This window comes from Budorcas taxicolor, chromosome 11 (genome assembly GCF_023091745.1).
Source record: "Budorcas taxicolor isolate Tak-1 chromosome 11, Takin1.1, whole genome shotgun sequence".
Taxonomy (NCBI): domain Eukaryota; kingdom Metazoa; phylum Chordata; class Mammalia; order Artiodactyla; family Bovidae; genus Budorcas; species Budorcas taxicolor.
Window position 1 is genome coordinate 94215503 of NC_068920.1, and position 14155 is coordinate 94229657.

Genomic DNA, 14155 nt, shown 5'->3' on the forward strand with positions numbered 1-14155 from the left:
ATTTAACTCAGATGACCATTATATCTACTACTGTGGGCAAGAATCCCTTGAAAGAAATGGAGTAGCTATCATAGTCAACAAAAGAGTCCAAAATGCAGTACTTGGATGCAATCTCAAAAACGACAGAATGATCTTTGTTTGTTTCCAAGGCAAACCATTCACTATCACAGTAATTCAAGTCTATGAGCTGATCAGTAATGCTGAAGAAGCTGAAGTTGAATGGTTCTATGAAGACCTACAAGACCTTTTAGAACTAACACCCAAAAAAGATGTACTTTTCATTATACAAAAGTAGGGATGCAAAAGTAGGAAGTCAAGAAATACCTGGAATAACAGGCACATTTGGCTTTGGAGTACAGAATGAAGCAGGGCAGAGGCTAATAGAGTTTTGCCAAGAGAACGCACTGTTCATAGCAAACATCCTCTTCCAAAAACACAAGAGAAGACTCTACGAATGGACATCACTAGATGGTCAATGCTGAAACCAGCCTAATCTGGTTTCCATCGTTTCCAGCCAAAAATGGAGAAGCTCTCAACAGTCAGCAAAAACAAAACCAGGAGTTGATTGTGGCTCAGATCATGAATTCCTTATTGCCAAATTCAGACTTGAATTGAAGGAAGTAAGGAAAACCACTAGACCATTCAGGTATGGCCTAAATCAAATCCCTTATGATTATGCAGTGAAAGTGAGACATAGACTAAGGGATTAGATCTGATAGACAGAGTGCCTGAAGAACTATGGGTGGAGGTTTGTGATATTTTACAGGAGGCAGGGATCAAGACCATCCACAAAAAAAAGAGGTGTAAACAGGCATAATGTTTGTCTGAGGAGGCCTTACAAATAGCTATGGAAAGAAGAGAAGCTAAAGGAAAAGGACAAAAGGGAAGATATACCCATTTGAAACCAGAGTTCCAAAGAATAGCAAGGAGAGATAAGAAAGTCTTCCTCTGAGATCAATGAAATAGAGGAAATAGGCAAAGAAATAGAGAAAAACAATAGAATGGGAAAGACTAGAGATCTCGTCAAGAAAATTAGAGATACCAAGGGAACATTTCATGCAAAGATGGGCGTTATAAAGGAGAGAGATGTTATGGACCTAACAGAAGCAGAAGATATTAAGAAGAGGTGGCAAAAATACACAGAACTATACAAATAAGATATTCATGACCCAGATAACCATGATGGTGTGATCACTCACCTAGAGCCAGACATCCTGGAATGTGAAGTCAAGTGGGCCTTAGGAATCATCACTACAAACAATGCTAGTGGAGGTGATGGAATTCCAACTGAGCTATTTCAAATCCTAAAATATGATGCTGTGAAATTAAGGCCTCCTCAGACAGTCATTTTGCTTTTTTGCATTTATTTTTCTTGGGGATGGTCTTGATCCCTATATCCTGTACAATGTTATGAACCTCCATCCATAGTTCATCAGGCACTTGTCTATGAGATCTAATCCCTTGAATCTATTTCTTACTTCCACTGTGTAATCGTAAGGGATTTGATTTAGATCATGCCTCAATGGTCTAGTGGTATCCCCTACTTTCTTCAATTTAAGTCTGAATTTGGCAATAAGGAGTTTATGATCTGAGCCACAGTCAACTCCTGGTCTTGTTTTTGCTGCCTGTATAGACTTAAGAAGACTTGACATCCTAAAAATGGTTATTAGGAATTGTTTTAATGATTTGATTTTTTGTTTTAATGATTTGATTTAATGGGCTTCCTTTGTGGCTCAGCTGGTAAAGAATCTTCCTGCAATGTGGTAGACCTGGGTTTGATCCCTGGGTTGGGAAGATCCCTTGGAAAAGGGGAATGGCTACCCTCTCCAGTATTCTGGACTGGAGAATTCCATGGACTGTATAGTCCATGGGGTCGCAAAGAGTCAGAATTGACTGAGCAACTTTCACTGAATGATTTCCAACAATCAACAAAAAAAGAGAGGAGCAGAAGAAGAATCAATTTTTTAAATTGCATAGGAAAATGTAAGGAAGCATAGAGTTAACTTTAAATTTTAATGTCAAATTTCTTCGTGGCATCTCTGTATACTTCCTAGTTTACAACAGGTGTCCAAAAAGCATCAATCAGCTAGAAATTGCAAGTGTTACAACTAATAAACATTTTAAATATTTACTCAATCAAGGAAATGACTAGACAAATTGTGCTTTGGATAGCAATAAAAAGAAATGAATGATAAAAACCAACTAAAATTTGCATGTAAGCACATGTAACATTGATTTGCTATTATACAAGTATTTTAAAGAATTATGCTAACTCTCGTATGAAATGTGGGGCTGGATGAAGCACAAGCTGGAAAGAAGATTGCTGAAAGAAATATCAAGAACCTCAGATATGCAGATGACACCACTCTAATGGCAGAAAGCAGAGAACAACTAAAAAGCCTCTTTATGAAGGTGAAAGAGGAGAGTGAAAAAGCTGGCTTAAGAGTTAACATTTAAAAAATTAAGATCATGACATCTAGTCCCATCACTTATGGCAAATAGATGGGGAAAAGAGTGGAAACAGTGACAGACTTTACTTTCTTCAGCTCCAAAATCACTGGCATGGTTAACAATTATAAAAACTTTAGATTCTTAATCTTGAGGTTCCTCTCCTATAACACAGCCTACTGCCAAATGCATAGGCAGATTTCATCTAGCCTTTTTGTATTGTCCTGTGGAGTTCAGAACTCAGGTAACTAACACATAATTGTTGCTCATGCAATTGCCGGGAGTAATATTCTGCCCTCATTTCTGACTCAGGAGTCTCTTGAGTCAGAAACAGTTACAGCCTAACTAGTTGGTGCGTATGTATGTGTGTGTGTGTGTGTGCACAATTACGTTCAGCTCTCAGCGACTCCATAGACTATAGCCCCAGGCACCTCTGTCCATGATATTTTCCAGGCAAGAATCCTGGACTGGGTTGTCATTTCCACCTCCATGGGATCTTCCTGACCCAGGGGTTGAACTTGCAAATCTTGCTCCTCTTGCATTAGCAGGCAGATTCTTTACCATGTTGCCAAATGGGAAGCCTGACTTGTTAGCTTGTAAATAGTGTCTTACCTGTCACAGATCTTGACAAAAACAAGTCAGGTATGTTTTGCAAGATTGCAAAAGGAAAGATATTCTGAAGTTGATTGGTTCTATGAAGACCTATATGTCCTTCTAGAACTAAGACCCCCAAAAGATATCCTTTTCATCACAGGGGACTGGAATAGAAAAGTAGAAAATCAAGAGATATCCAGAGTATCAGGCAAGTTTGGCATAGAAACACAAATGAAGCAAGGCAAAGGATTCCAGAGTTTTGCAAGAGAATACACTGGTTGTAGCAAACAACCTTTTCCAACAACACAAGAGATGAGTCTACACATGGACATCACCAGATGGCCAATACCAAAATCCAGTTGATTACATTCTTTGCAACTGAAGATGGAGAAGCTCTATAAAGTCAGAAAAAATAAGACTGGGAGTTGACTATGGCTCAGATCTTGAACTCCTTGTTTCAAAATTCAGACTTAAAGAAAATAGAGAATGGCATTAGGCCATTCAGGTATGACCGAAATCAAATCCCTTGTGCTTATACAGTGGAAGTGACAAATAGATTCAAAGGATTAGATCTGATAGACAGAGTGCCTGAAAAACTATGGTTAGAGGTTCATAACATTGGAAAGGAGGTGCTAATCAAAACCATCCTTAAGAAAAAGATATGCAATAAGGTTGTCTGAGGAGGACTTTCAAATAGCTGAGAGAAGAGAAGTGAAAGGAAAAAGGAAAAGATGAAAAGCAAAAGGCAAAGGACAAAAGGAAAGATATACCCATCTGAATGCAGAGTTCCAAAAAATGACAAGGAGAGATAAGAAAGTCTTCCTAAGTGATAAGGCAAAGAAATACAGGAAAACAATAGAATGGAGAAAGCTAGGGCATTCTTCAAGAAAATTAGAGATGTCAAGGGAACATTTCATCCAAAGATGGGCAAAATAAAGGACAGAAACTGTATGGACCTAACAGAAGCAAAAGACATTAAGAAGAGGTGGCAACAATGCAGAGAAGAACAATGCAAAAAAGATCTTCATGAATGAGATAACCACAATGGTGTGATTACTCACTTAGAGCCAGACATCCTTGAATGCAAAGTCAAGTGGGCCTTAGAAAGCATCACTATGAACAAAGCTAGTGGAGGTGATGGAGTTCCAGTTGAGTTATTTCAAGTCCTAAAAGATGATGCTGTGAAAGTGATACGCTCAATATGCCAGCAAATTTGGAAAACTTAACAGTGAACACAAGACTAGAAAAGTCAGTTTTCATTCCAGTCCCAAAGATGTGCCAAAAGAATGTTCAAACTACTGCACAATTACACTCATCTCACGTGCTAGCAAAGCAATGCTCAAAATTCTCCAAGCCAGGCTTCAACAGTATGTGAACCATGAATTTTCAAATGTTCATGATAGATTTAGAAAAGACAGAGGAACCAGAGATCAAATTGCCAACATCCATTGGATCATCGAAAAAGCATAATGATTCCAGGAAAACATCTACTTCTGCTTCATTGAGTACACTAAAGCCTCTGACTGTGTGGATCACAACAAACTGTGGATACTTCTTAAACTGATGGGAATGCCAGACCGCTTGACCTGCCTCCTGCAAAATCTGAAGCAACAGTTGGAACCGGACATAAAACAAAGGACAGGTTCCAAATTAGGAAAGGACTATATCAAGGCTGTAGATAGTCACCCTACTTATTTAACTTATGTGGAGAGAACATCATTCTAAGTGCTGGGCTGGATGAAGCACAAGCTGGAATCAAGTTTGCCAGGAGAAATATCAATAACCTCATACATGCAGGTGACACTATCCTTATGGCAGAAAGTGAAGAGGAACGGAGGAACTTCTTTGAAGGTGAAAGAGGAGAGTGAAAAAGCCAGCTTAAAATTCAACGTTCATTAAACAAAGATCATGGCATCTGGTCCCATCACTTCATGGCAAACAGATGGTGAAACACTGGCTATGTGACAGGCTTTATTTTCTTAGGCTCCAAAATCCCTGCAGATGATGACTGCAGTCATGAAATTAAAAGACACTTGCTCTCTGGAAGACAAGATATGACCAACCTAGTCAGCGTATTAAAAAGCAGAGACATTGCTTTTCCAACAAAGGTGTTTCTAGTCAAAGCTATGGTTTTTCCAGTAGTCATGTATGGATGTGAGATTTGGACCATAAAAAAGGTTGAGCGCTGAAGAACTGATGCTTTTGAACTGTGGTATTGGAGAAAACTCCTGAGAGTCCCTTGGACCGCAAGGAGATCAAAGCAGTCAATCCTAATGGAAATCAATTCTGAATATTCATTCAAAGGACTGATGCTGAAGGTGAAGCTCCAATATTTTGGCCACCTGATGCGAAGAACTGGCTTACTGGAAAAGGCACTGATGCTGGGAAAATTTGAAGGCTGGGCCATATGGGGATGTCAGTGGATGAGATAGTGAATTGCATCATCTCTTCAATGAATAAGAATATGAGCAGCCTCCAGGAGTTATTGATCACTGGAACACCTGGTATGTTTCAATCCATGGGGTTGCAACTAGTTGGACATAATTGAGAGACTGAACAACAGCAAAAGAAAATGTTAACTCTAGATGAGTTATGAGGATTGGATACCCCAGAACTAAGTTTTTTTTAAAATTTATTATTGATTTAATATGTTTATTATTATTATATTTATCAGTACAGTTTTTCATTTAGTTTAACATGAGTAAATCTATATTCAGTACACAAAGCAACTTTTTTTAATATTATAAATTATTTTACTGATGAAATATATTGACATATATACATTTATAATATAATAGCAAAAATAAAAATGCTAATCCCCCCTTCTCAATGGGGGATAGTGTAATGTCCATTTTCATAAAATGAATTCCTATTTACATATATTTTAACTCCACATTTGGAAAACTTTAAATGCGTGCTATGTGGTTAGGCCCCTTAACTTTAACATGTAGTTTTATAGGCATTTATTGAATAGAAGTCTTTGATTTTCCAGAGCCTTCAGAAATATTGACTATGCAAGGTGTTTCCTAGATTCAGACCTATATAAATTGATCAATCCAGCAGTAGTATCTTACTTTGACTAGACCTTTAAATAAATGAACACTGTACTTCAGATTCTGTGTTATTTACAAATTTTGCATTAGCTTAAGTAGTCACTGGATGTCAGCATTGTTTCACTAAAATCTGTTTACCAGTATTATTTTTGACTTGGAAATTTATAATTCTTAAGTATTACCAAAATCACCCTACATTGTTTTGATCTTAGAGACAAAGGGAAAAAGGCATGTGAGCAAAGGCAAAAGCCTCTTAGAAAAAGCATGATTGATTGATTATCTTTCAGTAGGTAAATTTCTGTTAGTTATAGATCACTCAATCTAATTCAAAATAAAGACCTAGTAATAAGATGTCTGGTCCTTTTTGCTAACAAATACCCAATGGTTGACCAACACAGACTTCTTGGTAAGAAAAATGCAAGCAAAATATCCTTCCTTCCTTCCTTCCTTCCTTCCTCTCTCCCTCCCTGTTTCTTTCTTATTTTCAGGAGTAGGAAGACAACTTTGTTTCTAGCATATTCAATTTCAATGATATTTCAATAAAATTTTAATTGTAATTTACAATAGTTTGTCACTTTCAATCTAAATACACTTTTAAAAAATAGTTTTGAATCTGTAGTTCTACACATACAAACTGTATGGTGATCACAGTGAAGGGATTCAAGAGTGACAGAAATAGTTAAATTTTATTAGATATGACTATTGAATGCACAGGAACCACAATGGCATCCTATGCAAAGAGTAACTTGTCTTCATTTCACTGTAATATATAAAGAAATTGCCTCAATAAATAAACCCTCTTATGAACCACATGTCCTCCCATACATTACTTCTATTATTTGCTGTAGTTGCTGGATAAATACTGAGAGAAAAAGTGCCTGAGAGCATTTAGGACACGTTAAAAGCAGAGCTCTTCCCTAAAGAGGAAGTTGCAATAATAGCTCACATCATAGCCAACCACTGACAGAACACGTGAACCAGACTTGTGGATCTCCTCATTGTCCAGTGGATGTGAGGTCTGAAGGTAGCAGCTGATCAAACACTAACCAGAAAGTAAAGAATCAGTAATAATTACCATGAAGGATAAAGATGTTATGGGTTACAACAATATTCCCCTTATGGAAAAGGGATCAGAGTAAATTTGAACTGTTGAACTTTTGTTTAACTATGTTATATATAAAGTAGTGTTAATACATTAATACCAAGGTTCTAATTTATCCCTCTTCACCTTTCCCTTTGTTAACCATGTTTGTTTCCTATGTCTGTGTGTCTGTTTCTGTTTTGTAAATAAGTTCATTTGTGTCATTTTTTTAATGCCACATAGAAATGATGTCATATGCTATTTGTCTTTCTCTATCTGACTTACTTCACTTAGTTTGATAATCTCTTCATCCACTTATGTTACTGCAAATGGCATTATTTCATTTTTTATGACTGAGTAATATTCCAGTATCTGTGTGTATATATAATATATTCTTTATATCATTCATCTGTTGGTGTACACAGGTTACTTCCATGTCTTGGCATTTATAAATACTGCTTCCATGAACATTGGGGTGCATGTATCTTTTCAAATTAGAGTTATCTTGATATATATGCCCAGGAATGGAATTGCTGGATCATATGGTAAGGGGATTCTCCTTGGAAGAAAAGCTATGACAAACCTAGACTGTGAATTAAAAAGCAGAGACATTACTTGCTAACAAAGGTCTGTATAATCAAAGCTATGGTTTTTGCCAGTAGTCATGCATGAATGTGAGAGGGGAACCAAAAGAAGGCTGAGTGCTAAAGAATTTATGCTTTTGAACTGTGGTGTTGGAGAAGACTCTTGAAAGTCCCTTGGACTGTAAAGAGATCCAACCAGTCAATCATAAAGGAAATCAATCCTGAATATTCATTGGAAGGATTGAGGCTGAAGCTACAATACTTTGGCCACCTAATGTGAAGAGCCGACTCATAGAAAAGACCCTGATGCTGGAAAAGATAGAAGGCAAGAGGAGAACGGGACAACAGAGGATGAGATTATTGGATGGCATCACCGACTCAATGAACATGAGTTTGAGCAAGCTCTGGGAGATGGTGAAGGACAGGAAAGCCTGGTGTGTTGCAGTCCATGGGGTCACAAAGAGATGGACATGACTGAGTGACTGAACAACAGCAGCAACAATGATAAGGGTTTATCAATGTCATAATTAAAGGAAACCAAAGTCCAGTTCCAGAAAGCGCTATATTCCCATTAAAATTACATAAAATTTGCATAGATAAGGGTGGCATTATCACAATTATACTTTTGAAAACATAGTAGAAGTACTATATAAGTAAAGTTGCAGAAACTAATAAACTCTTTGCTTTTAACATGAGACTAAATGTCTAGTCACTTACAGAGTGCCTATATTACAGTCTATGACCTAAACAAATGAATACAATATCTAAGTCAATTTATCCCATGCCTGAGAATAATTAAGAATGAATAGATTCTATTATATTAAGTAACTCAGATAGTGAATAATCATGGTGAGTGATTATCAAGGCAATTATTATGCAACCCATCCCCTGTTGAAAGAAAGTAGGGAAAACCACTGGACCATCCAGGTATGACCTAAATCAAATCCTTTATCATTTTACAGTGGAAGTGACAAACAGATTCAAAGGATTAGATCTGATAGAGTACCTGAAGAACTATGGATGGAGGTTTGTGATATTTTATAGGAGGCAGTGATCAAGATCATCCCCAAGAAAAAGAAATGCAAAAAGGCAAAATGGTTGTCTGAGGAGGCCTTACAAATAGTGGAGAAAAGAATAGAAGTGAAAGGCAAAGGAGAAAAGGAAAGATATACCCATTTGAATGCAGAGTTCCAAACAATAGCAAGAAGAGATAAGAAAGCCTTCCTCAGTGATCAATGCAAAGAAATAGAGGAAACAATAGAATGGGAAGGACTAGAGATCTCTTCAAGAAAATTACAGATACCAAGGGAACATTTCATGAAAAGATGGGCTCAAAAAAGGACAGAAATGGTGTGGACCTAACAGAAGCAGCAGATATTAAGAAGAAGTGGCAAGCATACACAGAACTATACAAAAAAAATCTTGATGACCCAGCTAATCACGATGGTGTGCTCACTCACCTAGAGCTAGACATCCTGGAATGTGAAGTCAAGTGGGCCTTTGGAAGCATCACTATGATAAAGCTAGTGGAGGTGATGGAATTCCAGTTGAACTATATCCAATCCTAAAAGATGATGCTGTGAAAGTGTTGCACTCAATATGCTAGCAAATTTGGAAAACTCAGCAGTGAATACAAGATGGGAAAAGGTCAGTTTTCATTTCAATCCCAAAGAAACACAATGCCAAAGAATGTTCAGACTACCACAAAATGGGAGAAAATATTTCCAGATCACCTATTTGACATAGATTAATATCCAGAATATATACAGAATTTCTAAAATCCAACAGCAGCATAAAAACAAACAACTGAATTAATAACGGGCAAGGGATTTGAATAGGTATTTCCCCACAGAAGGTAAATAAATACCCCAAAACCATGTGAAAAGATTCTCAACATCACTAATTATTAAGAAATGCAAATGGAAACTACAATGAGATACTTCTTGTCACTCAATAGGATATTGCTATTAAAAAAAAAAAAAGAAACTAGCAAGGGTATGGAAAAAAGGAACACTTATGTGCTATTGAAATTTGAATAGCCACTGTGGAAAGCACTATGGCAGTTTCTCAAAAACTTAAAAATAGAATTACATATGATCCAGAAATCCTCTATTTAGGCATACACCCTAAAGAATTGAAATCAGAGTCTTGGGAAATTAGCACCACTATTTGCAATAGCTGAAGTATGAAAGCAACCTAAATGTTGATTGGAGGATGAATGGATAAGTTGTACATGGTATATAAATAGAGTGGAATATTATTTAGCCTTAAAATGAATGAAATTCTGACATATGCTACAACATGGGTGGGCCTTGGTTACATTATGCTAAAGGAAATAAGCCAGTTACAGAAAGTCAAATATAGTATGATTTCACTTATATGAGATATATACTCTGAGTATATACTCAGAGTAGTCAATATCATAGATACAGAGTAGTCAATATCATAGATACAGACAATAGAATGGTGGTTGTGAGAAGGTGAGGGGAGAAGAGAATGAAGAAGTATTACTTAATGAGTATAGAATTCCAAACTGCAAGAGATGAGTGGTTGTGATGGTTACACAAAAATATGATTGTATTTTCTAAAGTAATTGATAAATCTGGCAGCACTGTGTCCTAGTTGTGGCCCATAAGATCTTCACTGGGCCACGCAGGATCTTTCCTTGCAGCACACAGACTCTCCAGTTGTTGCACACAGGCTCCAGTGGTTATGGCACAGGCTTAGTTGCTCAGAGGCATTAAGGATCTTAGTTCCCCATCAGGGGTTGAACCCACCTTCTATTGAATTGCAAGGGTGGATTCTTAACCTCTGGACCACCAGGGAAGTCCCTTTGAATGTTATTTGTTGTTGTTGTTTAGTTGCTAAGTCATGTCCAACTCTTTTGCAACCCCATGGAATATAGCCCTCCAGGTTCCTGTGTCCATGGAATTTCCCAGGCAAGAATACTAGAGTTGGTTGCCATACTTTTCTCCAGGGAATCTTCTCACCCTAGGACTGAACCCACATCTTCTATATTAACAGGAAGATTCTTTACCACTGAGCCACCAGGGAAGCCACATGAATGGATTTAATACCACTGAATTTTACACTAAAAACTGTAAGGTAATAAATTTTATGTTATGTGTATTTTACCACAATGGAAAAAAAAAAATGAGAGGGAAAGTCAGTCCTATATATCAATACCATTAATTATTTTTCTAAGGAAGTGATTATCAAATTTGGGGTGTGTATCAAAATTTTGAGGACTTGCAAATAAACAGATTGCTGGGTCCAATACATAGTTTCTGATTCAGAAGTTCAAGATTGGAGTCAAGAAATCTGTGCTTCTAACAGTTTCCCAACTGGTACTGATGCTGCTGGTCAAGCAACCACATACTAAGAATCATTTATCTAAAGGAATGGTAAGTACTAAACATAATTCAGGTTTGAAAATATGGTTTAATAACATCAGAAAGTAAGCATTTCTTTGTTTCTGCATGGGTAGGCCTTTCTGAGAAGAGAAATTTGGGACCTGGGTCATGAGGAGATTTTCAAGTTAAAGAGTATTTAAACAGTGACAGACAGTTGGGAGAGATTTGCCTGGCTGAGGAATGTATTTACATTTCAAAGGGGATAAAAACTGAAGCCATGAAAATGTTCTTAGAAATTGTCGTAAATTCAGAGAGTCTTGGCTTTTGTTCTTCTTAGAAATATTGGTTTCTTTCAAAGGATAAAAAAATTGGTCTTTACCTTTCTGTTTCTAAGGAGAATTTGTTTGCATTAGAGAGACACATTTCTGTCCCTTGATCAAAAGGAAAGGAAAGCTGTTACACCCATTTTCCCATTTAACTATCAGGGTTCCTCACTTATAGTATAGATCCTAGTACATATAGGGTGACATCTAATTCTCATTGGATTACTGCAGAAGAGAGAACTTGGGATGTAGGTAACTGAAGTACCTATTGCTCCAAATGATAATATCTGCCTGCCTCAGAAACCTCAGGTGTATTTGTAAGAATAAACATAGTTACAAAGTCTATAAAATACTTTGTCATACATGCCATTTATGAGACTATCTTTTTTTTCATGTTACCAAGAATAGTGGTTAGTTTTAAGGTTAATTTCTTCGAGTGTTAAACTTTCAAACCATAAGTTTTGAGAGCTAGAAGAAATGTGCTCAGTTGTGTCCAGCTCTTTGTGACATCATGGACTGTAGCTTGCCAGGCTCCTCTCTCCATGTAATTCTCCAGGCAAGAATACTGCAGTGGGTTACAATTTCCTCCTTCAGGGCATCTTCCCAACTCAGGGACGAACTAGCATCTTCTGAGTCTCCTGCATTGCAGATGGATTCTTTACCACTGAGCCACCTAGGAAGTCCTGTCATTATATTTTACATAGGAGAAAACTATAAACAGAAAAGTTATTTGATTTAAAAAAGGGTAGTGGTGGGGATGGATTATTATTTCCTTCATCTTAGTTTTTTTTTTTTTTCCTAACGATATTAAAAAGGAGACCAATACAAATTCTAGTTGGAGAGTATGGACTTGAGCTCAGCTCTCTTAGTTTAAAGTAATTAAAATTCAAAATTCACTCTATGTAATTTCTTATTTTACTAAACTCAGCAAGTGTAATTTTTGATATCTTGTCAAGCTGGATTCTTTCAGCAACTGTAGTGTAGAATGTTTTTCAGTGAAATTCTTTAAGACCTTAGCTCTTATCTAGTCTTTCATATTTTCTTCTTTGGAAAAATCCAGAGTTAAATAGAATATAAAACATTACTGTAGTACTGGCTTATATATGATTTATAATATTTCCAAATATTATGGCAAAATTAATTGGTACCTGAGTTAAGAAGAATAAAATGAGACTTGTTTAGTTTCAATCTGTGAAATAAACTTTATTTGTCAACATATCCCAACAAAAGGCTATTATAGACTGTTCAAAAATGAAAGGTAGAAAGCATTTGACCAAAAAAAAAAAAATCCTTTCTCATTTCTAAGACTAGAACATTTTTGACATTCTCAACATATTGAAAGGTCTAGAGATTGCAATGATGAAAATCCCAGTGATCAGATATTATTTCAAGCATATTTCCAACATAATAAAGTTTTTATCTTTGTCTATAATGTAGCTACATGGGAAAAACAATACATGCATTTGTATAAACAACTGTCACCTTGAAATTCAGCCATTTATTTTTTCTCTGAGATTTTTACACTTAGCTTCCTGTCCTTCCTAGCTTAGATTTCATCACATTTTCTATAACTACCTAGTGTAGCTTTAATAATCTCTAAGGATATTTTTCCAGTTGCTATTATTAAGAGGTCAACTCTAATCCAAAAACCAAAAAGCTATTCCTTTGAAAATAGCAATAAGTTTATAATTTTTAAAATGTAATGATATATCCATCATCTGAAATGTAATTAATATAATTCATTATATCAAGAGGCTAAAAAAGAAATATCACATGATCTAATTAATAGTTACAAAAGAAACATTTAACAGAATCCAATACCAGTTCATTATATAAGCTCAGAGTTAACTAGGAATAGAGGGGACTATTTTCAACTTGATAAAGAACATCTACAGTAAACCTATAGTTAACATCCTTGGCTTCCCAGGTGGCTCTAGTGGTAAAAAACCTACCTGCCAATGCAGGAGGTGTAAGAGACGTGAGTTGGATCCTGGATCAGGAAGATCCCTGGAGGAGCAGAAAATGGCAGCCCATTCTAGTATTTTTGCCTGGAGAATCCCATGGACAGAGGAGTCTGGCAGGCTACAGTCCACGGAGTCACAAAGAGTTGGACTTAACTGAAGTGACTTATCACTAACATTATACTTAATGGGGAGAAACTAGATGCTTTCATAGTGAGATTAGACTAAATTAGAATAGATTAGTAACAGAGCAATGATATCCACTTATTGTGCCTATTCAATATCATATGGAAATCCTAGCTAATGCAATAAAACAATAGAATGAAATAAAATGCATACATATTGAGGTGGAATAATATCTGTCTCAAAGGGTGAAAAAGTTTATATGAGTTTCAAAAAGGTAAATCAAAGATTTAGGAGGATCAGTGGCAATGCTTTTGGCCAAGGTATTTGAAGTGTCCCTACAAATTTTGCCAGTTGAGCTTTAATCATGCCATTTGTGTGTTCTTTAAATCAGAAGGTTGACAGTGTTAAGCAAAGTGAAAGTGTTATAAAACCAGCCAAATAGCACAGACATGTCAAAAAACCTGATCAGTAGAATGGTCAGGTCACTACAGAATTTGAGTTACCCAGGTAGGGATTATCTTTCTGGAAGGACTTTAGGCGCAGAAAAGGAAGTAGTTTGTCTGCAAGGGAAGGCTTCAGCCCCTTCAGTGCAGTGTGAAAACATACAGATCATGATTAAAACATGTTTATAT